The sequence below is a fragment of the Python bivittatus genome, unplaced genomic scaffold, assembly GCF_059951505.1.
Source record: "Python bivittatus isolate LINGU-HERP-01145 unplaced genomic scaffold, Pbiv_v1 ctg000580_np1212, whole genome shotgun sequence".
Classification (NCBI taxonomy): Eukaryota; Metazoa; Chordata; class Lepidosauria; order Squamata; family Pythonidae; genus Python; species Python bivittatus.
The window spans coordinates 24,818,628-24,846,332 of record NW_028277087.1 but is presented as its reverse complement, the minus strand read 5'-3'; positions in this window follow the sequence as shown (position 1 = coordinate 24,846,332).

Below are 27,705 nucleotides of genomic sequence, written 5' to 3'. Positions count from 1 at the left end.
TAACAGCACACTGAGGAAGTTGAATTCTCCCTTTTGCAGTGCAAGTGAATACTTGATATTAATCCACTCCAAGATTTAACAGACTGCAGAATAAACAAAGAAAGGATTCTTAATTTTGCATGGCTGGCTGGCTACCTGAGGTCTTATCAGGACACTTTGAACACAGCCACTATCTCTGAGGAAATCAACTTTCATGGAATAAGGCCTAAGAATTCAAGCCCAAACCTTAAAAAGCCATGGGAGATAATTGGTAGGAAACATTGATTTAATTGCTTGAGAGAACCTTTGTTTCTTTAAAGTAATGTAGGATCAATGTTGGGTAATTTTTTATCTGCTCCAGTTCTCTATCCCTTTATCTCTTCTTTGTTTGCTCAGACTATTTACAGATTACCAAGTGCTAGCTTGTTTTAGCATGCAATGCTCAGCCTTATGTCACGTGTTACATGAAAACAACCTGTTTTCTCAAATCCTTACTTTTGCTGCTTCTATTAAAATAAAAATCCTTCTTTCTTGAATGCTCAATGGTGAGCTTTAATCCAGCTCTATGCACTACAAACTTCTCAGGCCTGGCAATCCTAAGAGAGCAAGGAAAAGATGAAGCCTTTTACTTAGGGTTTAGAGATTAGCTGCTTCCAGGTGAGAGGAGACATCTCCCTGTTCAAGAATAGGCATTAGCAATTCTTTGTCTAGGGGAACAGGGATATACTCAGGAACTCAGGTGGAGGGTTGCAAGAGGAGAGATCCCAAAGAGGCATCTGATAGTCTGGTGAGTGTTGCTTGCAGACACTCCCACCTCTTCCCTGCTACAGGTTTTGCCAATTGTTAATTTTTGCTCAGGCAAGCACATTCATGCAGAGACCAGCATGTGACTATCCTAGCCTTGTCTCATCATCATATGAGCAAAGGTGGGGAAGAAGATTGGAACCTGTTTCCGATTGGCTAGTTCTAAATGGCAGTCTTTCACCTGATTGGAAAAAGCAGTTGCTCTTCAGAAGGCAGAAATATTTCCTAGGAGCCTGGAGGAAGAGAAGCCCATAAGCCTTTATCAGCTATTGCTGATGGGAGACCTTTGTTTAAAGCAATGGCTTTCAAACTTGGCAACTTTAAGATGTGTGGACTTCAACTCCCATGTGCTGACTGGGGAATTCTGGGAGTTCAAGTCCACACATTTTGAAGTTGTCAAGTTTGAAAAACACTAAAGGGTTGGGCCGACCCTCATGGCCAGCTGTACTCTCTGATTGTATCCTCCTTGCCTTGCCAGTTTACCCAGCTTTTTCCAATATACATTTGAGGTAGTGACGGTAAGAGATTGCAATATCTCTGTGTTTCAGAGTAGCCTGCCACTCAGTCCCTTCCTACCCACTCTGAACCTGTGAGATATGAAAAATATAATAATGCAAATGAAAAGGTGGTCTTAAGACCTGACCATAGTGTTGACTATGCACTCCCCTACCCCACTATATTCAACCCATGCCTCCTTCTGAGATGGAATATATCTATGAAGGGGGAGGTGATGTGATGGAATGCAGTAGAGGACCAGCTTCTCAGGAAGGAGGGAGCACATTCCAGGAGAGGGGAGACAAGAGGCAGCACAGTCCAGAGAACAGGAGCGTGGGAAGAATTAGGATAGCCGGAGTGAGAGTAACGCTGGCATAGTTGTGCAAGAGAACTTTATCTGAGTGAGATGGCGGCAATCAGTGATCTTCACAGCATCTCCCTCAGTCATGTGTTCACTTAGTGACCATTTTGCTTAACAACCTGGTCATTGGAATGGAACTCAGTCCCTAAACAAGGAGTGGGTGTAGCTGAATAAAAGAATACTTTTTTTTGCCATAGATATCCTTTTTAGTTTTTATCTGGAAAACCAACCTTATCTGCATAAAATGCTGCTCTTTATGGAAGCATGAGCACAAAAATAGATTCTTTATTGTCGTCTCTGTGATTCACACATGTGAGTTATGGTTAATATATGAATTTACAGGCAACCCACTCAAAGAACTGCACTTATAGTTAAAAGTTAACTTATAGTTAAGTTCCCACTGAAAGATAAAATCCAACATTTTCAGAACAATTCTGTGCTTTATTTTGTATGGAAAATACAAAATAGATACATAGAAAAGATTGGCCACATGAATGTTCTCAAGAGGACTTTGTGTTTTATATGGGTACCAAGTTCTTGCAGAGACTAGAGGGAGAACAATTACTCTTTAGAAAAGCCGGATATGGGCTAACCGTAGCACTGAATTATAATTATTATAGTTCTTTTGATCCACCAAGTTGTACGAAACCATGTGGCTCAGAAAGCGCTGCATGGGACTGCTCCTGAATGCTATCTGGAAACTGCAACTAGTGCATTAAATGTGCATTTGGGGACTGAGGTAAGAACTAGAAGTAGCTGAGTTTGGGATGAATCTGGCTGTTTTAATATTATAAGGTTGTTGTCATTTCTGGATAGCTTTTTTTTCCAGTTACATTTTTTATAATATTTTGGTTTATGCTGAATTTATGTTGATTGTTTATTTTATTATTATTATTAGTAGTAATGTGAATACTCATAATCATGTAATGGAACATCTGAATAATTGTAATGTTATGTGTTAAATGTTTTGCTGTAAGCTGCCTCAAATCAGATGATTAAAACTGCATGAAACCAGTCATAACAAAAAGAAATAAATAAAAATGTGAAAAATGAGGATGGCTGTTTCCCCTAACATTGATATAGCACGATCTTTGTAAGAAAACAATGGAAGAGGAATGTTAACAATGTTAATGAGGAATTTAGTCTGCTGTCCTTTGAATGACCAACCAGCATCATTTCTGATGGTAAGGATTTTCTTGAAGGAAAAGCAAGACATCTTTAAAAGTTCATCAGAAATATTCCTATGCTATAGTACATGGAGGAGCAATAGATTCAGGCAAGAGGGAAGGTCATATCTGCCAACATGTCAAGTTTAGAAATAGGGCATACTATATTCAATGTACTGGACGTAGCATAACGTACAACATTTTATTTATGTATTGCTCCTTTTCCTGCCACTGCACTGATTCTGACACATACTAGATGAATAGGTCCTACAATAGAAGATACTAGTAACTGGGGTGAAGCAGTGTGGGCCACTGTGAGACAGCCTTCCCCTATGTCAAACCAAAGGATCCATCCACATGATGAATAGGAACTATCTACCTACAATTTATTGCTAACCCCATACAGTATAGCCAACTATTCATTCCGATCCTATAACTAATAGCCAGCATACTGAGACCTCTAGGAATACCATATTTTGGGTTTTCTTCATTTCTTGAGAATGGATTTTAGATTTTGTCCATCAGAAACAGAGGGAAGGTTGATTGCAGAAGTCTACAGTCTATATGTGAAGTAAAATGTAGTGGTGGAATCCTAACATAAATGATCAAAGCTATTTCAAGATTCACCTGAAGTGTCTTTTTTCAGTGTTCTTCCATAGAAAACCAATTCCATGTAAGGAAAAAAAAAGCTAGCTTATAAGTTCCACCGTAGGTAGTCTCTGAGATATACTGTGACTGCAATATTTGATTAGAACCCTGCACATGGATAATACCTGGATGGGGGACCACCAGCAAACCCAATAGTTGTATGCTAAAATTGGGGATTAAAAAAAAAATATTCTGGAAGAAGGCAGTAGCAGATCATTTTTCTGAACTGTTGTCAAGAAAACAACATGAACATGCTGTTTTGAAGCAAGGTCAACCCAAGATAATCTACATTTCACCTTATAAATGTCCTTCTGGGAAAGGAGAGATTGGGTTATCATTTTGGATCTGGGGATCCCTATGGGTTTTTGTAGTTGCTACTACAATCAAGAAGTTTAATTGGTTTAAAGCTTTAAGTGTCCTTGTGTCCATGGCCTGTCTCGTTTACATATTTATCATGTAACAAATCTGTACTGCTTGATAGCATTTTACTAGGGTTAATTCTTTTTACATTTATGTCATATAACTGGTAGAAATCTATGGGCAGATTTATCTTTCAATTTTCTTCCTCTTAAATTAATAATTTTCTAATCCTGGCTCTTCCCCCTCCCAACATACATATACACTATCTCTCTTTTTGCCTGGCATGGCTCCATCTTGTGTAAAAATCATAAAACATTTCTCTTTCTTCCATTACAGCAGGCTTGCAACAATAAAACTCATACATTTCACTACAAAATTAAGGATGATTTTTTAATTATTGTTTTCAGTTTCCTATGGAGCATCTGAAGAGGCTGTAGTACAAAGATTTTTTTGGGTCTCATGCTGCACTTTGTTTCTGAAAAAGGTCAAATTCCCCAACAGTTGTTCTTAAATCATCTCTTTTTCTGACAAGCCTTAAATATCTCTGGATAATAGACTTTTTTTTTTTTTTTGCCAAACAAAACACTTATTTGTTCAGGCTAGGGAAGGCATTAATTATTTACTCCTATTTCTACCTTGCTCCTAAAACTCTAGTTAAAATTCATGGCCTGGGCACTTATCAAATATTGATTTTTTTATTATTATTATTTATTTATTTTTATGAAAGTTGATGCTTCTCCTTTAATATTATTATAATGAGAGACAAGAAAAAAATCAAATTGCCTGTGCTGAAACTCAATCATTTTCACATGCCATCTGCATTGATCTCTTTTCAAGGTTTTACCATAAATTATTCTATTCAATTAAGTAAACCCCACACATAATGACATTTTGCAAACTAAATAATTTATTGACTAGTTTGAGCAAGGAATGATTGGGCTCTAATGCTCCATCGTTTTCATAAGCATTAATAGCGACACGAAGCGTTTTTGCAGTGAAAGCATTTGTCAGGGTCTTTGTTTGGAAATGGGAGGGAGGGATCCTCTTGAATAGAAAATAGACTCATTTCTAGCATTGTAGGCAAAGGCTGTATTTGGCAGAACAATAAGCAAAGTGAACATTCCCGTTTCCAAGGCTGAGAAATCTTCTTTCCTTACCTCTTGTGGCTACACAGGAATTGGAAGATTTCGCTTCTATTGTAGTTTATCCACAGTTTAGAGCATCTGATAAAAGCCACAATGATGTCATGCACGTTATTTCATTTTTATTTATTTATTAGACTTATACCTTTATTTTGAAGGCAGCTTACATAAGGCTCCTTTCTCCTATTTTCCCCACAATAACAACCCTGTGAGGTAGGTTGGGTTATGAGAGAATGACCAACCAAAAGCAGGGCCGGCTCTAGACATCTAGGCAAAGTCATATTCTGGCACTCCTTATGGTTTGGCTTCCAATTTTATTAGGAATTTCAAAAAGATGCCTTTCTTTCTTTCTTTCTTTCTTTCTTTCTTTCTTTCTTTCTTTCTTTCTTTCTTTCTTTCTTTCTTTCTTTCTTTCTTTCTCTCTCTCTCTCTCTCTCTCTCTCTCTCTCTCTCTCTTTCTTTCTTTCTTTCTTTCTTTCTTTCTTTCTAGTTTTTGAGCATTAAGCTTACAATTTTCAGCCCCAGGCAATTTTTTTTCTTTGATATTTTCACCCTATTTACTATGAATCACAGTACAAGTAGTCCTCGCTTAATGACCGCAATAGGGACCGGAAAATTCATCATTAAACAGGGTGGTCAAGTGAAGCATCATATGTCTGCACCCGATTTTATGACCTTTTTTGCGGTGGCCATTAAGTGAATCAATGTGGTCATTAAGTGAATCATGTGGTTTTCCCCATTGATTTTGCTTGCTGAAAGCCAGCTGGGAAGGTCACAAATGATGATTGTGTGATTCTGGGAAGCTGCAACTGTCATAAGTGCAAGCTGGTTGCCAAGCACCCAGATCACGATCACGTGACCCCGGGGGATGCTGCAATGGTTGTAAGTGCGAGGACCTGTCATAAATAACCTTTTTCAGGACTGTTGTAACTTTGGACAGTCACTAAATGAATGGTCATTAAGTGAAGACTACCTGTAAATAATTTTAATTACATCAGCACCCATTGTTGTCATACAGCAAAAATTCTGTGAAATTATATTTAACCCTTGAATGGGTGTGCTGGCACATGGAGTAAGCCATTACTGTTTTTCTGGGTATAACTTTGATAATCTGATGGTCACGTGCCTTGTTTGCTTAGTATCTTTCTTTTAGACCTTTGTCTTGCTTCAGTAATATTATCAGCTTCCTGAGGTCCATGTAATCATAATTTCTTTTTGTGACCTACAATGTCCAGTTAATGTGCTGTTCACTACTACTCCACCGACTTTGTGTTTTCAAAAAGTGTAGAAAGAAAAAGTTCTAAAGAAACAAGGAAAGATTATCTAAAGGAATGAGGAAGGATTGTTAGATTTTATATTGATATTATGTATTTTGGAAGTCTTTTCAATTTTGGTGCCTCCTAAAATTTGGCACCCTAGGTGACTGCCTCGATCGTGTAGGCCTAGAACTTGCCCTGCTAAAAGACACAGGCTTCTGTGCCTAAGGGGAGACTAGAATTCATGGTCTCCTAGTTCTTCTCCAACATCTTAATGCTTTTCAACCTTGGCAACTTTAAGATGTGTGAGCTTCAGCTTCCAGAGTTCCTGGCTTGCTGGGGAATTCTGAAGCTGAAGTCCACACATCTTAAAGTTGCTAAGGTTGAAAAACACTTCCTTAACCATTATGTTAAACTGGGTCTCTATGATGATGTCATTGTGCCAACAATGCAGATGTCTTCATTTGAATCATAGGCACAGTAACTTTAGGACATGTGTGACATCCCTTGACTCCTGAAAAAAGCCACACGTGTGTGTTTGTGTGTCCCCAAACTTTTTGAGGCAGTTTGGGAATGTTGACAAGGACAGTGTCATAGAAAAGCTTCCAAAAGATCATTTAACTCTTTTTCTGGAGAGGTGGGTACACTTCTAGAGAAAACACTTAGCTGCAGCCCCCTATCATTTTTTTCCCCTAAGAAAATAAATATGCAGAGTCCAGAAAAAAGAGAAAAGATTATGCCTGAGGCCAGCAGTTTGCCTCCACAGCTTCCCATTTACTTAAAAAAAACAAAACAAAAACAGCGAGAATGTAAAACAAATACATAAAATTATATGATGGCAGGGAAGATGCCATGTTAAGGACCCAGGGGTTAAACAGGGCTAAACATCTACCTGCATGAGCGCTACAGCAGGCTTTGTATGGCATAGGAAGGCTTATACACTAAAACTGGGGGTGGCCAAGATAAATTTTAAGTAGTTTCAGGCTCATACAGCATCCAAAAAATGGAAAATGGGCCAGTGTTTTTGACTCCACTCAGTCTGGGGGTGGTATGTGTGTGTCTGTCTGTGTGGGGAGGATTAAAGGAGTCTGCATGAGCCTTAGTAAGCACCTTTTGAGTCCCTGGTTTATGGTACCATCTGATCTCAACTGTAATACATACATGCATACTTGCCAAAGAATTAGGGTTTTGTTAAGAAGTAAAGAAGTTCGTTCGCAAGCCAGGCTACAATAAAAAGCAGGAAGACACTTGTGGAGGGACCAGGACATTGTTTATTGCAATGCAGCCCCAATCAGCAAGCCGGCAGAGATAAGCGGTGGCCACACCGGGCCATTCCTTGCCACCTCTCTTACAGATTTCTAATTCAAAAGTTTAAGCCAATCAATAACAATGAGGGTATACGGCATTGACCAATTATATGCTCCCTCCACTTGTTTACACTGTCTTAGCATGGACATCCCACATGCAGTTCCCCTCCCTTCTTATCTATGGTTGGTCACAATGGCTACAGAACCATTGCCTGCAGTAAACAACAACACCTAAGTCTTTCATCTTCCTTTCACACAACTTTTGCCACATGCTCATTTACCCATGACAGAGCTAGCTCTCCCCTGCAACATGGCCTCACTGTGCTCGTTACAAACTTTTAGCTTCTTATCTGTTCTTATACTACTTTAGATATTACTGTAAACAAATATTCCAACAGGGCAATACCTGAAGTTCAGAAAACATCAAAGGCTAAATCAGAGATCTATTGTAGCAAGCCCATGCAAATGTACTTTGCTTGAGCCCCAAAGCTGCCTCTGAAGAGAGAAAATATGAGTAAAATTGGTCCAGGTAAACTGCAAGTAATATAAAACTGATATACATTGAAAGAAGTTGACATTTTGCCTGCGCCTGGCTGTGAAATGGCGCTTGAAGTGCTTGGTGGGGCTGTAAAAGGAATGCACCACTGATTTCAGTGGGACTGAATTGGTCTGTTCTTCCAAAATGGACTCTAGAGAGGAGATGGCATCAGCCAATGGAATCTCCTAGTAGCCTTCATTCTTTGCTCAATAATCTTCATCACAACTATTATTCTGTCAAAAAAAAAAATATGGTAGGAGGTTCTGTGCAAAACAGCATATACTAGGGATATTTGCATTAAAAATATTTAAGAATATTTATGTTAAAAATAGACTACATTGGAGAAAGCTACCCAGAGATGCTTTGGAGTCAAATGGCCTTGAAATCTAATAAATAAATGAACAAACAAATGATAAAAATCATAATGAGGGAAATGTAAGTGTGAAAGCTTACAATGGGAAATTTACTTGAGGAAAGATCACATATACCTTAGAGAAAGGTCTGTAGTGCATCTCCATGAATGACAGTTACATGTAGTCAGTGGGTTAGATGTGGTCAGTGAGTTAAAAAAACTCCAGTGCAAAATTTACAAACTAGATTAATGGCTTAAAATCTAAGATGTTCTCCTTTTTGTGTGTGATCCTTACACATCCCTAGCCTTGAACACAGCATCTATATGATAAAAAATAAGGAAGATATTGCTTTTAAAGTGCTCAGGTTGGAAAACATCCCCTACACTCCTAGAATAGTTTCTCAGAGCCTCTATCTAGTCCTTACAATCTCCTAAATAGCAGCTCTTGCTTTTTCTAGTCAACATTTGTTGTATAGCCATATCAGTTTATCAATGGAAAATAAGCCAACTCTATTCCACCCAGCCTTTGTGACTTTAATAGCAACTTGAAATGCAAAACAAGCAGCAGCTGATGGCTTTCATTCCATCATCTGTTCAAAAACCCAGCCACTGGGCCTGTACAGAGAGGTACATCATTAGCAGGAGAGATGAAAGAAAGTAAAGTTTCATAGAAGTTATTGTGGGACCTTTTTCCAGAGAGACAGCTCCTAGTGTTAACAAACCAAATGTATTGGAAGGAGTGAGAAAAAAAGATGGGGGAAATTTTGGGTACAAATGGAAGACAGTGTTATCTAGATCTCTGTAGTGTTCTTTGAATGAGGCAGATGACTGCATAATAAAAGCCTCATCTAAAAGGGTTGAATAGGTTGAAAGGGAACTAGGCAGATGTCTAGAGATAGGCCACCTATCTGTGGCTATTAGTCAAATGCACAACTACTTCAGGGTAGGACCCTTTTTTGCAGCTGAGGGCTGCACTCTCAGAGTTAAACTATCAGGGTCCATATAATGGAATAAGCAAGCAGTGTGATGAACCAGAATAAAAAATGACACCCCTTTTTTCTCTGGATTGTATCTCTCTTTTTAATTCTCTTCTTCTTTTTGGCAAATTGTTCTGAATTCATCACTTACGTAGCATCTCTCGTGTTGGGAAGTAGCCTGTGATTGAATATCAGTTGATGGGTGTGGGAAACAACAGTGAGGGGAGGCTAATATCTTTATGTCCTACATGTGAGCTTTCCAGAAGTATCATGAGGGCCACACAATGCTGGGCATGTTAGAACTCCAGTTTGATTCAACAGGGCAGTGTTTCTCAACCTTGGCAACTTTAAGATGAGTGGACTTCAACTCCCAGAATTCCCCAGCCAGCATGGCTGGCTGGGGAATTCTGGGAGTTGAAGTCCACTCATCTTAAAGTTGTCAAGGTTGAGAAACACTGCCACAGCATTTTGCTTTAGAAGTGAAGGACTCTTCTCATTTCTCATGGGGACAAGTTCTAGATTCTCTGGGCTTTGATCCAAGGTTGATAATTATGCCCGTTGCTTTTTAAGAACTACATAACAAAATATTGAGCTGAAAAATCAGACTCCTTCCTACCCACCATGTACTGAGCCAAGAGGCAGCGTAAGGTGTGAGAACATTCATCAAAGGTCAGTGCCCTAAACCTACCTTCCTGAACTGTGGATGAGAGAAGACCGGTATAAAAGGGCTGATTTCTTTCAACCCTGTACTTTCCTCACATCTTGCTATTCCCTCCTGTAGGAGTCTCTCACACCATTTCAGAAATCTCCAAGCAATGCTTTTGCTTAGATAATTGCCATCCTGTCTGTATCAGTCAGCAGGGCTGTTGACGGGATTAATGTTAATGGGGAATTTTAAAGATGGCAATAAAAATACTCCCAGAAAGTCTTTAAGCAAAGGTATTATCCTAGGGGGAATTACTTATGTTACTCTCTGCAATTTCCTTCCATTTCCAACTCAGCAATAATTTGTGTGACACTTTGAAAAGGTGGCATCATGATCTCTCTATCCCTTAAATGTGACACCTCTTAAGGAATACAATGATATGTTAGTTCCCTAAATTTAAATGAATCTTCCTACACACTGATGCTTTCTTCTTCTTTTTTTTTTTTTGGTACAAAGTTGTTGTGCTGACCTTAAAGACACCTGAGATATAGATATGTGTGTTCTGTCTTCCCCTGTCTTACCAGGGGTCTGCAGCCTCCCTCTCTTCCCACAATTTGATGAGGAGACATCCTGCCTTATATATTTTTTTAGGCCAGAAAATTCAGGCAGCCAGGAAGGCTGAACTATATGGAAGATAGTATTAGTGGTAATAGTGGAGTGGTAGTATTAGTAGTAGAAGATTATATTATATTTATTATATTATATTATATTATATTATATTATATTATATTATATTATATTATATTATATTATATATCTCTGTGTAAGTATTTGTACAGATACAGTAACAGATATAGATATATATGAGAGCCAATTTGGTGTAGTAGTTGAAGGCACCAGGTACCAGGCTAGAAACTGGGAGATTCTGAGTTGTAGTCCTACAAAGCTAGCTGGGTAATACTTTGGGCCAGTCACTCATCCCTGGGAAGAAGGCAATGGCAAACCACTTCCAAAAAATTTTGCTAAGCAAACTGCACGGACTTGTCCAGGCTGGTTGGCTCTCTCTCTCTATCACTAGTTTGATGTAGTGTTTAAGGTGCTGGACTGAAAACTGGTAGACTGTGAGTTTTAGTCCTCCTTTTGACAAGGAAGCTGGAGGCAAGACTTTGGGCCAGTTACTGCCTCTTAGCTCAACTCACCTCACAACCCCCTTCCCTGTTGTGGGAAAAATAGGTGGGGGGAACATTATGGATACCACTGGGATTTGTAAAACAAGAGGGATATCTAATGTATGAATGAATGAATGAATGAATGAATGAATGAATGAATGAATGAATGAATGATTGAATTATAGAGTTGGAAAGATCTTAGATTTCATCTAGCTGAACTCCAGTGAAGGATGCAAAAGAACATCTCTGACAGATGGTAATCCAGTCTCTATTTGAAGACTTCCATCAAAGGGAAACTTTGTGAGTCAGTCTGTTCCACTGGCTGACAGCTTGTACAATCAGGAAGTTTCTCCTAATGTTTAGCCTGAACCTTTCATTGTAGTTTTCATCCTCTGGTTCTAGTCCTGCCACCCTCAATAGAGGATGACTTTATCTTTTAAGTGATAACTCTTCAGCTATTTGTAGATTGCTATTACATCTCCCCTCTGTAATTTATTTTGTATGGTAAATGTACTTTGATTTTTAAAGTGTTCCTGATAAGGGCCTAATTTCTAGGCCCCTTAGCAAACTTGCCTCTGAATTTGTTTAATGTTTCACAATTCTTTTTGAACGGTGACATCCATAGCTGGACACAATATTCCAGATGGGGCCTCCCTAGGGCAGAGCAGAAGGAACAATTACTACCTGTGATATGGATGCTCTGCATCTATTAAGGGACACCAATAGAGCATTTTCCTTTCTAGCAACTGCATCACCTTGCTGTCTCAAGTTAACTTGTGGTCAGCAAGAACACACAGATCATTTTGCCAGGTTCCGCTGCCAAGCAGGTCTTCCCCATCCTATATTTATGCCTTTCTTTTTTCCTACTCAAATGCAGAACTGTACATTCAGCCAACTGTGAGTTCATCTTAGCATTTTTTGATTTACCTATATTCTACCATTTTATCATGGAGAATATTATGAGAGACTCTGTCTGCTGAGGCTCAGATACAGTATATCAGTGTCTTTCTCTGATCTACTAAGCTAGCAACTTTATCGAAGAAGGAAATAAAGTTAGTCTGGCAAAATTATGAATGATCATTTTTCTCTTGTCACCTCCCAAATGCATGGTTATTACAAGGTCCTCACTTTCTACCTTCTGGGAACTAGCTTTACAGGTAGTCCTTGCTTACCAACTGCTCATTCAGTGACCATTCAAAGTTGCAATGGTGCTGAAATAGGAGATTTATGACTGGCCCTTGAACTTGTGGCCATTGCAATGTTCCCACAGTCATGTGTTCACAATTTCAGTGCTTGGCAACCAGTGCACATTTATTTATTTATTTGATTTCTATAGCCGCCCATCTCAACAAGTGACTCTGTTTACAATGGTCACAGCATCCTGCAGTCATGTGATCGCCATTTGCGATCTTCACAGCTGGCTTCTGACAAGCAAAGTCAGTGGGGAAGCCGGCAGGAAGTTGCAAGTCATGGTCACATGATGTCACACTTAACGACCACGCTGATTCGTTTAACAACCGCAGCTGGAACTGACATAAGTTGGGCACGGTCACATGATGTTTCACTTTATAGCCGCATTGCTTAGCAACAGAGTTGCCGGTCCCAGTTGTGGTAGGGAAATGAGGACTACCTTGTGATGGAATGGTTTGGTGAAGGCCATGCTTGGTGAGGTAAGCTTTTCCTTAGCCCCTAGCTGGAGTGTGGGAAGGTTGAGAGGATGAGACTGGCACCACCCTAAGGAATTTGCAGTGTTTGCTTGCTGGCTTGAGAAGTTTAGATTCAGCCTGGCAGGATTCTGTCTTGTGGTTGAAAGCTAATAAAAGCTATTGAACTAGACCTGTACTGTCTCGTGGAGTTCTTCAGGCTGAACCTGACATACCTGCACTCTTTGATTCATCTGCCAAAGAATCCTTGAAGATAACAAAATTTTGGTTGTAAGTTCAAAGGCACATTGACTTCTGTATCTTCAGATCTAGAAGGATCAACCTTGGACTATCATCTCTGTTAATCTCATATCTTCATTTTTGAAATCCAGATATATCCATATTTCTCTTTTTGTTTCTAGATTGTTTGGGAAAGTAATAGGGTTTTTTGGTTGTTGTTGTTTATGCCACTGAGTCAGTGTTGACTCCTGTTGACTGCCTGGACAAGTCCCTGCAGTTACTGTACCTTAAAAAAAAACTTTTTCAGGTGCACCATATCATGCACAGGTGGCAAAAATCTTTCATATAATACCATAGAGGTGGTGGAATTAATGTTCTATTGCACTTCAAGAGCTGTACACTGGCATTTTATACAGACATGTAGGAATGGGTGAAAAATCTTGAAAGACTGGATTTTTCACCTATTCCTACATATCTGTATAAAACGCCATGGAATTTTGAAATTTGAAAAAAAAATGCATTGGGAAAATACAGACCTAAATGTGAATAACGGAGAAAAACAAGCAGACAGCAATGTATTAGCCAATAAAAAAACTCAGATGGAGAAAATTAGTTGCAAAATACACTCAGTAGAAATATATGTGTTGCTAGGCCTGCATTAGAATATTTGCATTTAACTTTTTTTATTGAATAGCCCAGGGTCAGTGATAATTTGAGGCCAATAAAATGAGAACATCCTATAAAGCTAAAATTAATACCTGTGTCCATCTCTACAAATACAAGGATTTCAACACACGAGACCCAAAGACAATGAAATATGACTAATATTTTAATAAAAAGGAGTAATAATTTATTAAATTTATATGCTACCCGACTCCCAGTGACTCTGGGTGGTTTACAATTGTTAAAACATTTAAAAAACAGAACAATACAAAAAACATGAAAATAGCACAAAAGAACGGAGCAATGATGGCAAAGAAAATAAACCCAAAAGGGAACAGAAAGGAAGAAAAGGGCATCAGTTGTGCTCTCCAAAGGCCTGGGAGAGAAGTTAGGTCTTTATGGCCCTTCAAAGTACCAGTAAGGTGGGAGCCATTCGAATTTCGGTGGGAACCTCATTCCCGACAGCAGGTGCTGCTATAGAGAAGGCTTGCTTCTGGGGTCCTGAAATGTGGCATTGTTGGAACCCAGAGCGGGCCAACCCTGCCAGATTGAACCGGGTTCCAACTATGGGAGACAGGCAGTCCCTCAAGTAACCAGGCTGTATGCCACATAGGGCTTTATAGGTAGTGACCAGCACCTTGAATCACACCTGGAAGCAAACTGGCAACTAGTGCAGCTTGTGAAACAGAGGCGTTTCATGAGTATACTGAGGCATGCCCCATCACTGCTGGCTCTGCTGCATTCTAGACCAGCTGAAGCTTCTGGGTGGTCTTCAAGGGCAGCCCCATGTAGAGTGCATTGCTGTAGTCAAGTTATGAGATGACCAGAGCATGAGTCTGAAGGGCCCCCCGATCTAGGAAAGGGTGCAACTTGTGCACCAGGTGAAGTTGGGCAAAACCTTTCCTGGTCACAGTTGCCACCTGCTCATTGAGCAGGAACTGTGAGTCCAGGAAGACCCCTGAAATTGCACATCATTGTTGAATGGGGAAGTGCAACCCCATCAAGGTCAAAGTTAGAATATCCCCAGATCTGGCCTGTCCAAACACCCACAGCCACTCGGTCTTGATAGGATTGAGTTGGAGATGGTTCCTCCCCATCCAAACCCACATAGCCTCCAAGCACTGGCACAGAACCTCATCAGCCTCATTTGGCTGGCCTGGAGTCAAAAGATATAATTGGGTATCATCAGCATACTGATGATACTGAACCCCAAACTGGCGGATGACCTCACCCAGTGGTTTCACGTAAATGTTGAAAAGGAGGGAAGAGAGAATAGAACTCTGTGGCACCCCACAAGTGAGGGGCCTAGGGGACAATCTCTCCCCACCAACTGGAACCAGCCCCAGAGAAAGGAAGTGAAGCATCATAAAATGGTGCCCCCAATCCCCAACCCATGGAGCTGGCTCAGGAGGATACCACAGTTAATGGTATTGAAAGCCACTGAGAGATCAAGGAGCACAAGGATGGATGCAATACCACCATCTCAGCTCTGCCACAGGTCATGAACAAGTGCGACCAAAACTGTCTCAGTACTGAATCCTGGCCTGAAACCTGACCAAAATGGGTCTAGATAATCAATTTCCTCCAGGGTTCTCCTCAGCTGCAGACTGGCCACCTTCTCAACAACCTTCCCCAAGAAGGGAAGGTTGGAGACTGGTTGATAGTTATTGAAAACCATTGGGTCCAAGGATAGCCTCTTGAGGAGGGGGTGCACCACCACCTCTTTCAAGGCTGGGGGCAGCACTCCCTCCATCAAAGAGGCCAACACTACTACATGGACCCAACCACAGGTCACCTCCCTGGCTGCTTTCACAACTGAGGAGGGAACTGGATCCAGTAAACAGGTGGCCAAGCTGACAGCAGAGAGAGCCCTGTCCACTTCCTCAGGAGTCACCAGCTCAAACTCATCCCAGATCATGCCACCAGACTGTACCTCGGGCACCTCAACCTGCTCTGCCCAGTCAGAATCCAAGATGGAGCAAATGTGAGTGACTTTATCCACCAGATAGCCTGAATAATCTTCACAACAGCCCAGCAGATGTTCCAGGGAGCTCTCCGTACCCTATAGTACAATCTGGTCCCCAGTTTTGTAGCCCAGCTCCCATGAGAAAATGGGACTCTTTTTAATTAATTTTGTGGGTGGGAAATACTGTAGGTGAATTTCAGATAAGTACTTAGGTTGAGGTTTGGGTACTGGTGCTTAATTCATTTAAGAAGAATACGAAGGATTTTAATTCTTAATCTTTCTTTTAACCTTAAAAAAGCTTAAGACTGCAGTGGCTTAGCAAGTATTTCCCTGAAGAAAATGTCCCGCCATGGTATTGTAGAAATACAACAGTTGGGGAGGTTAAAGAGACACTATAGAGTGGCATGAATGTTTTTAAAAGGTTTAAGAGTGATATATTTTTTAAGTGTGATTTTTCCATTAAAGCCTGAGGCCAAGTGCAGCTCTGAGCTTCTTAAAAGTTGTGTGCCTCTGTTCTAGAACATGTCCAAAGGTTGCTGATTAAGACTCTGTATGAAAAGGTGAGTATGTTTTAGATGTATCTGACAAATTTATATCTTACCCCCATCCAGGGATTTTTATGCCAGCTGCCATTCAGGGCATCTTATCAATCAATACATTTTTTTTCCCCAAAGTGAAACTGGGTATGTAGGATTAGATATGTATGTTCATTTATATGTTTGCTGAATTCATGTGTAATTTTTAGGCCCCCTGGATCCAGGGTTTTTCCATCTTTGGTTCTCGATGGGGTGCACTACCCCAAACAGAACTGGTGTGCAATTTGGGGTGCTCCTGGACTCACAACTTCTGTTTGAAGAGCAGGTGGCAGCCAGGAGGGCTTTTGCACAACTTCATTTTGTGTGCTGATTACATCCTTTCCTGGATTGGGAGGTGCTGCTGACGGTCACTCATGCCTTAGTCACCTCTGAGTGGATTACTCCAATGCACTCTATATGAGACTGCCCTTGAAGACCATCTGGAAACTGCAGCTGGTCCAGAATGCAGCAGCATAGGCAGTTACAGGTGTACCTTGGTATGTCCACATTACATCTCTGTTCCATGAACTGCACTGGTTCTCAGTGTGCTTTCAGGTGGAACTCAAGGTACTGGTTGTTACCTATAAACCCTTCCATGTCACGGGGCTGGGTTATTTGTGGGACCAACCCTCTGGTTGTTTCTACCTGTCCCACTTCAATTAAAGAATGTCACCTTATGGGATCTTGGAAGTGTGCCTTTCACACTCCCCCCCTCCGCCTCTAGAACACCATACCCTACAAGATCAGATTGACCCCAACCCTGGTGTCCCTTCATAAAGTGTTGAAGATATGAATGTGCTTGAGGGCCTGAGGGCTGGGAGGTTAGATGCCCATTGAGAGGTCTCATTCATTCATTCATTCATGACATGGGCAGTCATATAAATTGATTGACTGATTGATTGATTGATTGATTGAATGAATGAATGAATGAATGAATGAATGAATGAATGAATGAATGAATGTTGGAGGACAAATTGGTGAGAAAAACTTCAGATACTTAGCTCCCACTTCACCTCACTTCTAGGAGGGGACTCAAATAAAACTTACATAGAAACATTAAACTTCAGCGATTCATTGTGATACATTTTGCTGACAAATATCCAGGGGGCTTTGCTGTCTGGAAAGATCATCAATAAAAAATTGCTTTCCAAGTTGACTGTGTTCTTGTTAACTGGGAGTATGCTGCTGCTATATTGTTAATTAAAAACAGAAGGAGAGAGATGACTGAAAATGAGGCTTATTTTAAATCTTGAATGACATTTTAATGCCTCAGGGTTGTACACCCAGCTATTTATGAGCAACCTTGATCAAAATTTTGTTTAAGATAGTAAAGTCAGAGACATGCCCCCAACATTTGTGCAGTTACTGGGAGTCTAGCACTATTGTAACTATCATTTTTGGTGTGCAGAAATTATTGGGGAAATGTCATTGGTAGAGTTGAAGCTCTTTCCAGATTTAATCTCCAAATTTCCTTTCAATTTATAACATCTTACCAAATAACTGTGGATTTCGGTTGCTTCAGGGGACAGATACTTCTAAGGAACTGCTGGGGAAATACCAAAGATCTGTTATCACTCCCTCTGTATCTGAGGCATCCATGGGGGATGTGTGTGTGTGTCAGAAAAGTCAAGATGGTTTGAACAAGTTGTCAACACATGTTCAAAGGGGCAGGGAATCAAATCTGCAGTTGTGATTGCCACCTTGGCATTTTTCATCCTTCTGTGAATGATACTGGCCTGTATAATGAACTACCAGGTTGGAATATTAGTAGGAAAAGAGTTACTGAGGTTGTGACATTGTTCCTTAGAAGGACTGCGCAGGCTTTGGGGTTAAAGTCTACTAGACCCTTGGCTTAGAAATTCTGATTCTTTGTTTTTGACTCTTGCTCATAATGAATTTTACAGTTTAGCTTAATTTAAGACAGATTTTTATAACAATGTTTTTCAAAATTATGGATATAATCTCATCTCTCAGTGAGGCCTTAGTCAGATATTTGTCCCTCAACTCATTTGTACCCTTCGTCACCTTTGTATTACTGATGTGCATATAAGTATTGATAAAACATTGCAGTAAAGCATTCTGGAAGTCATTATATACATTACTGCAGTGTGTGTGTGTGTTTTTAAATTTAAGTGTTCTATCAATGCACACAGGCTCCCACACACATCAATAAAATGCCTTTGCAAAACTACCATGAAACAATTATATATATAATCACACTGATTGCATTTTTTTCTCCTGCTTTTCGAAATGTGTTGTACTAGCGCTTTTTACAGCTATATGAAGCATTTGTACTGCTTGGAGTATCACTGCCAACAGTGCTTGTGGAAGTATCTTATATGCATGCACAGAATGGCAGGAAGGGGGCTCAAAGTAGCTGCATCAAGCCTTCAGGAGATGCCGTGCCCTTCCAAATACTCCACAAAGCCTTCAGTGCTTCGGTTCATTGGTAAAGCTCCACACAAAAAAGAACCTTCTTAGAACATGACAAAATAAAAAATAAAAAATGCACACCTGAAATGGCAAAATATAAATAAAGTGAAGGACAGCTATGGCTAATTATACATGATGAGAGAATGAATCGAAATGAGCACAGGGTAGAACTCATTTGAAGGTCTATCTTACAAAGTGATGAAGGTGAAGCAATCATTCTTCTCTAACAGCATTTTCTATAGTGGTTCATCTAATTTAGTTTTGGGGGGAGGTGATCAGAAGCTAATTACATTTTGGGCCATGCGAAGAAAATGTCAACTACTTTATAGCCTATGGTGACCGACCTGCACATCTCCATGCTGCCTTGGATGGCATAGTTGATACAGACCCAATGAATCTAAGTTTCGCCTGTGCTTTTCCAGTTATAATAAATACTTCACTACCAGTACAGACTGGGAATGTAAAATAGGGAAGAAAGTTTTACTTTCTCCTCCATTTAGTTTCTTAAAAATGTAGTATTTCAGCTTAATTTATATAGAAATACATGAGACAACTTTTGATTCTTCTGGGGAATTCTCTGGGTCAGGAACTGGCACAGGGATCTTCTGGTTCTGCTGGTAGTTTTTCAATATTTTGGGTTTTATCTTTGCTTTTCTTGTGTGGTTAATTTTTGTTTTGTTTTAGATTTATTATTAAGTTTTTGTTTGATGTTGCATACAACCCAGAGTCCTTTGGGACTGGGGTGAATCGAGAGCCAGTTTGGTCTAGTGGTCAAGGCTCCAGGCTAGAAACCAGGAGTCCTTTCTAGTCCCGCCTTAGGTATGAAAGCCAGCTGGGTGACTTTGGGTCAATCACTCTCTCTCAGCCCATGACATCAGGCTTAGGCAATAAGTGGTTGGTCAATTTCTGTCACAACCAGTAGATCAACATTTGGTTAATCTGAAAAGAAAAGCAGACCCTGCACCTGCAGGAAAAATTCTAGGAAGAAGGTAGGTAGGTAGGTAGGTAGGTAGGTAGGTAGGTAGGTAGATAGATAGATAGATAGATAGATAGATAGATAGATAGATAGATAGATAGATAGATAGATAGATAGATATCCTCCCTCTAAAATTGTGTGACTGGGATAGGACTTGAAGGCTGTAGTCCTTCTTGAAGGCATGATTTCACAGTGGGCAGTTCTGTTCAGCATCGTGTCTATTGCCCTGTGGAGTTTTTCAGGGGTCGGTCTTGTCCTCCCTGCTATTTAATATCTACATAAAAATTCTGGGAGTAGTTGTCCAGAGCATTAGGCTTTGGTACTATCAGCATCCTCATAACACTAACCTTCTCATAATCAAAATTAAAGTTGTACATCCTTGATAATTAGTGCTGGTAACACAGGTAACAATGGATAGCCCATGTCTTAAATTTTCAGTGGACTACTATAGTTGCTATAGCTATATCTCTGTGTAAGGCTGCCTTTGTAATTTACTAGGAATGTGAGAGAGGGCCTTCTTAGTGGCTGCTCCCAGGCTTTGGAACTTTCTTTTAAGGAAAATCAAACTAGCTCCCTCTTATCTGCAGAGAAAAAAGTGTTTTGTGTTCCAGCTCTTGATTACTGGCACAGGCTGATCTCTAGCACTGAAACTATGTGAACCCTTTAGATCAGTGTTTCTCAACTTTGGCCACTTGAAGATGTGTGGACGTCAACTTCCAGAATTCCCCAGCCAGCCATCCCTTCCCCAGTTAATGGACAACTGGCATAATCAAGCACATAATTAGGAAAAGCCAACCAGAGCCATTAAAACTAAGCATCAACTCTGCTGCAGATTCCAGTTTGGTTCACCCTTATCAGTTGATAGTAGTGAGAGCAGTATAGCTTTCCCCATTATAAATCTTTGCTAGTAAATTCAATAACACCAACACTGGCTTACCTAAGTTCTATAGCCCATCTTTTTATTTCTCAGCCTGAGTGCAAAAGGAAGGTCTTCCTGTAGCATCACAGAAACAATATTTAGGCACATAAGAAAGCTCAGATTTGTGGAATTTTTCCCCTTACCTTTTTAAAATGTCACCATTCATTACTTCTTTGCAAGACAGAAGTGCTGATGCATCATAATACCTTGCTGTAGGAACAGAATATTTCTCATCAGCAAATGAATTCAGCAGGAAAAAAGGGAAGCGGAGGCTCTGAAGAGTAGAACAAATTGAGTACATGGAAATAAACATCTGGAAGCCTGTGAATGTTGGCCAAGGCAGCCAGTGGAATCCTGGAGATGTGTTTTTTCAGGAGGATAATTTAATAGGAAATAGTGAATGCAACACGCAAAATCTTACCTCCATCTAAGAAATGGGGAGGGATCTGGTTTATTAGTGCAGCTGTCATCATGCTGTGACTGACTCCATCTTGTGAAAAATGTGTTTTATATTGGAATTTTTATGGGCTGCTACTTAAGGGAGGCCAAGAGACTTGTCCCAACAAGGGGATTATTACTGAGCAGCCTCCCAGATTTCTCTTGCATAGAATTTGTAGTTTTTTAAGAAGACAACATTCTCCTATTTCAGGTAGTTATGCAAGGAATTCAGATTTTTTTATTCAGACGAGCAGAATGACAAACTGGTCTCGGAGACCTGAGTGTATATGGATATAACAGGGGATCATTATGAGACTGCAACAACAGCAACAACAAAGAACAGAAAAATTACATTTTAAGGTAAATTGGTCTCTTTATAAGACATGTACTATATTCATTCAAATAAAAACAAAGCAAAATATTGAAAGGGTAAATATACTTTTCCCTGCCTTGCTCACTTTCTGCTCCATTCCACTACTCTAATATTCTATTCCTTTGCAGGAAAAAACTGGTACTGTTTATGAAGGTCAGAAATGAAGAGGGTAAAATTAGTATGGTTCTCCTTTTTCTCTGAAGATGTAACCATGGATCCAGAATACAGTAGATGATTTTTGGGTAAGAGGACAAATGGCATAGGAAAGCAGCTTCATATACTCAAATACTATCTCAAAGAGCACAGAGTCTGGACCACAGGAGTTAGCTAAGATTCTTTTGGGCTTGTGGTACCCAAGGAAGTTAAATTAGTCCTCTGTAGTTACTACCTGTGGGCTTGATCCATGTCCATCCTGGCTTCTGTGGGCTGCCAGGCAGGATGGAGTGACTGAATTAGAGAGATAGTTAAAGCTTTGCTAAGGGTGGGCATAATGCCATTAGTCCTAAAGGTAGTGGTAGCACACCTTCATCTGAAGAAACCCTTCAAACCACCTGCATTTGCCAACTTCCACCGGGTCTCCAAACTCCCCTTTTGGAGGAAAGTTCATGAGAGGATGGTAATGAATCAACTACAGAAAGTCACAGAGAATATGGATTACCTGGATTCTTTTCCAGAGTTCAGGCCCAGGCATGGGATTAAAATGACACCAGTGTTTGCACTGGTGATCTTTTGTTGTGACCCAGATGGGGAGAGTGCACTCCTCATGGCCCTCTTAATACACTTCTCCAGTGGCCGTTGATACCATCAATGGGATTGTTTAGTATCAGTATCAGCCTGCCACCTCAGGCTGGGCCACAGATACCATAGATATCCTGAACTATTGCCTGGAGGCTCCAAGGATCTGAATGGGTGAAACAAAGTCAGATTAAATCTTACCAAGATGAAGCTGTTGTTGATTAGGAAATCAGCATTGTGCTGCTGGCTATGAAATGTAGAAGAGAACATTGGCTGAGGGACAGTTCCTGTAAAGAAAGAAGCTTCAGTAGAAGAGAATGTATGTAGCTCAGGGCTGAATTGTGGAGTCCTTGGTGCTTTCTGAGCCTGGCTGTTTATTTGCAGACATTTCATTATCAAACTATGTAACATCATCAGTGCTAGTGAGTGTGAGGTTTTCTCCCTGTTTATATACCAGTTTTGCCAGTTTGGGTGGGGGTGTGGTTTTCTCCTTGGTAGTTTCTTGATTAGGATATTGTTTTCTGCTTGATTGTTTGTCTGATGTTAATCCCTGCTTATCTGAGTGTTGGCTGCTGAAGAGGATGTGTTCTGGTCTTTTTATTTCTTCTTAGCTTTTTAATTGTCTCTTTTGAATATGTAAATATGGTTCATCTGTATGAATATAAATTCCAAGATGGCGACCGGGAGCAAACACCAGCTGTCTCGTTACGCTAGACAAGGCTAGCCGAAGGTGTAACCAAGGGGCTGAGCAATACACCTGGGTTGGGTTTTACCTGGCTGTCCTGAGGGGCTCCTTGGCATCAGTCCATGAGGAGTTGAGGTGCCTTTGGTCCCATGAACTTCGTGGTTGAGCAGTTCAAGCTGAGGGGCCCAAAGTTGGACGGTGTGGCGAGCAGTTTGGGCCGGGCGGCGCGGTGAGTGCAGAGAACACAGCAGGTGGCCTGAATTGAGTGGTGCCCAGTGGAGCTCGATGGAGGCTGGTGGAGCTGGTGGAGCTCAGCGGAGGCTGGCAGAACTGGGCTGCACAGCTGAACCAGGCTGCACAGCTGAGAGGCACAGCGGGGGGGGAGTGTCAAGCAGCCCCAATCCTAAAGACGCGGCGGAGCGGGCATCCCGGATTGAGCGGTGCAGCGTGTGGCTCGGGATGCCGGGTTGTGCCTGCTGGAGCCTGGTGGAGGCTGGGGTGACTTGGCAGAGGCTGGTGGCAGCTTGTCGGAGGCTGATGGAGCTGGGCTGCACTGCTGAGCAGCGCAGCGAACACCAGAGTAAGTTGCCTGGGATGAGCAATGCAGCAAGCCCCCGGAAGAGAGGCCTGGTCTGCAGTAGCCTGGAGAACAGCCGAAGTAGGGCTGGGACAGTCCAAAGGACTGGAAGTTTACTGGACTGGGGCCAGGGGAATAGCAGCACCTCAAATGGGACTGGGCGCATCTGCCAAAGAATTGGTGGTGACAGCCCAAGGCCTGGAAATCGGCCAGAGACTCAGTTTGGGGTGCAACCTGAGGGGCAGTCTAGATTGTCTAGGGCAGAGGTGGGTGGGGATCCCTCCTGTGTGTGAGAGTTGGACTGCTCCTCCCTAGTGTGAGAGACAGGGAGGGGAGCTCAAAGTGAATGTATAGAGTGCAAATGAGGGTGTGAGTGCTGTAAGGATACTTGCCCCCCCGATTGACAGTCGGGGAGGGAGGGGAAGTGGATTGGGTACCCCCTGCTGGCTAGTGAGAGAGACTGGTGAAGGGGGCACAGTGGGTGGTAGTGAGTAGAAGGAGTGGGGGTTAGGACTCCGGCGCTGAGAGCAGTAGCTGAAGAGCTGAGGAGCCCACACTACCCTCTGATTGATTGTGGTATGTGTGGGTGTATGGCTGGATGGAGGACCCCCTAACCAGGGAAACTGGAGGCTGGAGATTGGGGGGAAGTGGAGGCTGTGGGGGGGGGGTAGGGCGGGTTATACCATCCAGGTGGTGACGGGGAGGGGATGTTATGATGGGAGTCGGAGGGTGGGCGGCTCTCAGGGAAGGCGCCCCCGGTGTTTGCTACCGGTGGCGTGTTCCGGCCCTCTGGACTCAGACCCAGGCCCTGGATAGCAGAACCACGGTGGCCCTGGCTTTTGGCTGTTGCTTCTTAATGCCAGGTCAGTTAACAACAAGGCGCCCCTTATATGTGATCTTATCACTGAGGAGTGGGCTGACCTGGCATGTATTACTGAGACCTGGCTGGGCCCTGAAGGAGGGTGCCCCTTTCAGAAATGTGCCCATCTGGATTTACAGTTTGGCACCAGCTGAGACCCCAGGGCAGGGGAGGAGGGGTAACTGTTGTCATCTTGTGGCCTTCAGGAACACTGCTCCACAAGTGGCCAGCTGTGAGACCCTGTTCCTGAAGCTGGGTTTGTGAGAGCAGTTTGGATTGTTGCTTCTGTACCAGCCTCCCTGCTGCATGGCAACCTCCCTGCCTGAGCTGCTGGAGGACATCTCGGAGCTGGCGGTGGAGTTCCCCAGACTTATGGTTCTGGGGGACTTTAATCTGCCATCCTTGGGACGTGCCTTGGAGGCAGCCCAGGAGTTCATGGCTACCATGGCAGCCATGGGCCTGCCCCAGATTATTCGTGACCCAACTCGGGACAGTGGCCTCACAGAGGACTTGGTTTTCTTGTCTGAGCAGTGGCAATGTGATTTGAAGGGGGAACTACATCTGTCCCCCTTGTCATGGTCTGATCATGCCCTGGTCGCCTTGAGATTCTCTTATGCCACCCCCCTCTGCAGGGAGGCAGGACCCATTCGATTGGTCTACCCCTGGTGACTGATGGACCCAATGGGGTTCCAGAGGGAGCTGGGGGTTATACCCAAGGATCTGCACGGTCCAGTGGAGGCCCTGGCTGCCACCTGGAATAGGAAGGTGGCTGAGGCCTTGGACAAGATTGCGCCTGTGTGACCTCTCTTGACCCATCGAGCCTGATGCTCCCCGTGATTTACGGAGGAGTTGAGGGTTCTGAAAAGGATTAAGAGACGTCTAGAGTGCCACTGGAGGAAAACAAGGACTGAATCCAACCGAACACAGGCTAGAGCCACTATTAAGGCATACCTTGTGGCGGTAAGAGTGGCTAAATGTCAACATTTCTTTGCTCTTATTGCATCCACAGAATGCCGCCCAGCAGCCCTGTTTAAGATCACTTGATCTCTTTTGGATAAGGTGGGCCCAGTGACCCACCTACAGGGCCATGTGGAGGAGTTTTCTGGGCATCTGGCAGATAAAGTCGCTTGGATATATTCCCAGTTGGATGCCAAGGAGGGGGCAAGGCCTGTGGAGATGCGGAGGGTATGTACTTACCCTGTTATCTGGGAACAGTGTGACCCTGTTGGACCTGAGGAAGTAGACAGGGTCCTCTGGGCTGTGAATGCCACCACCTGTCAATTAGATCCATGCCCCTCCTGGCTGGTTAAGGCAGCTCGGGAGGTGACATGTGGGTGGGTCCAGGCAATGGTGAATTCATCCTTGAGAGAGGGAGTGTTTCCAGTGGGCTTTAAAGAGGCACTGGTACACCCCCTCCTCAAGAAACCATCACTGGATTCCACCATACTGGACAATTTTTGGTGCCCCAAACAACAGGCTTCAGCTGAACCCTGGTAAAACGGAGTGGCTGTGGGTTGGGGGCGCCTCTGTATCCGGAGGTTTACCATCTTTGGTTCTGGATGGGGTCGCACTACCCCAGACAGACCCAGTGCATAACTGGGGGTCCTCCTGGACTCATGACTCCTGCTTGAAGAGTAGGTGGCAGTCATGGCCAAGAGGGCCTTTGCTCAACTACGTGTTGTGCACCAGTTACACCCTTTTCTGGATCGGGAGTCCTGTCAGTCAGTCACTCAGGCCCTAGTCATCTCCCGTATAGACTATTGCAATGCACTCTACATGGGGCTACCCTTGAAAAGTATCTAGAAGCTTCAGCTGGTTCAAAATGCAGCTGCATGGGCAATTTTACATGCTCCAAGGATGGCACATGTTACACCGTTACTATGTGAGCTGCATTGGGTCCCAGTTTGCTTCCGGGTCCAATTCAAGGTGTTGGTTATCACCTTTAAAGCTCTACATGGCATGGAACCAGGTTACCCGAGGGACCGTCTCACCTCCGTTATATCTACCCGTCCCACCCGGTCAGGCAGAGAGGGTATGCTGCAGATCTCATCGATGAAAGAATGTCAACTGGTGGGGTCCAGAAAGAGAGTCTTCTCTGTCATGGCCCCCGCCCTATGGAATACTCTCCCCCCAGAGGTGAGGCAGGCCCCAACTCTCTTGTCCTTCCGGAAAGCAGTCAAGACCTGGCTCTGCCAACTGGCATGGGGCGCAACAAAGGGCAACCAACCCTGGGGGTGGCTAGCACCTTGAAGATGCTCCCATATGTTAACATCTTACTGACCATCAGCATCTTGGAAGGTATTATTTGTGTATGTGTTTGGTTTTTATTCTATTTTTACTGTATTTTATATTGTTTTATTGTATTTTAATATTTATTGCTGTTTTATTGTGAACCTCCCAGAGTCACTTTTTGTGAGATAGGTGGTATCTAAATTTGAAAAATAAATAAATAAATAAATAAATAAATAAATAAATCTATCTATCTATCTATCTATCTATCTATCTATCTATCTATCTATCTATCTATCTATCTATCAATGGCTGCTTTGTCTGAATGCCAAGCTTCCAGGAATTCAATGTATTGTCGAAGGCTTTCACGGCCGGCATATGATGGCTGGTGTGGGTCTTCCGGGCTGTGTGGCCGTGGTCTTGAAGTTTTGTTTCCTAACGTTTCGCCAGCACCTGTGACCGGCATCTTCAGAGTGCAGGAGCACAGACAGGAGCAGTTCTCTCTGTGCCCAGCTGGATTTTTGGATTTAGCTTGGTTTAGGATCCTCACTATTTCCCAGTTAAAACTGTGGTTGAGTCTGTCCATGTGTTGTGAGATTAAGGAGTTTTCATTGTGTCTTCTGACTCCTAGTTGGTGGTCATGGATGCACTCTGCTAGTCTTCTGCCTTTCTGTTCTACATAGTGGCTGGGAAACTATTAGTAATTTATGCCATAGTGTCATAAATATTTGTGAATTCATTGGATTTGCATTACTTTTGTATCCATTTTCATTCATTTGGGATGAATTGCAAGGGTAGCTCAGCTGATATTAACAACTGCTTTGGTGACTACCATTTTATTTTCCCAGATTGTCCCGAACACTGTATGGTATATGTACCATTTTTACATTGGCAAGCAAAAATCAGAAAAAAACAAAAAGTGATTGAGAGAGAGAAAGAGAAAGAGAGAATGAATCTGTAAATTATATACTGCCTGTCTGCCTATCTATCTAACTACCTGTTAAAAAAGCCCAACTATTAACTATTCCTATATACACTGTATGTCCGAAATTGGCAGATAAATTTCTTTTGGAGCTTGTTGGTTTTATGTATGCATATTCATTTATGCGTGCATTTTGTCCTTTTCTTTTCCTTATTAACCTGCATTTTAAAAATGATAAACATTTTTAATAAAAATCATTTGGGGAGTTTTGT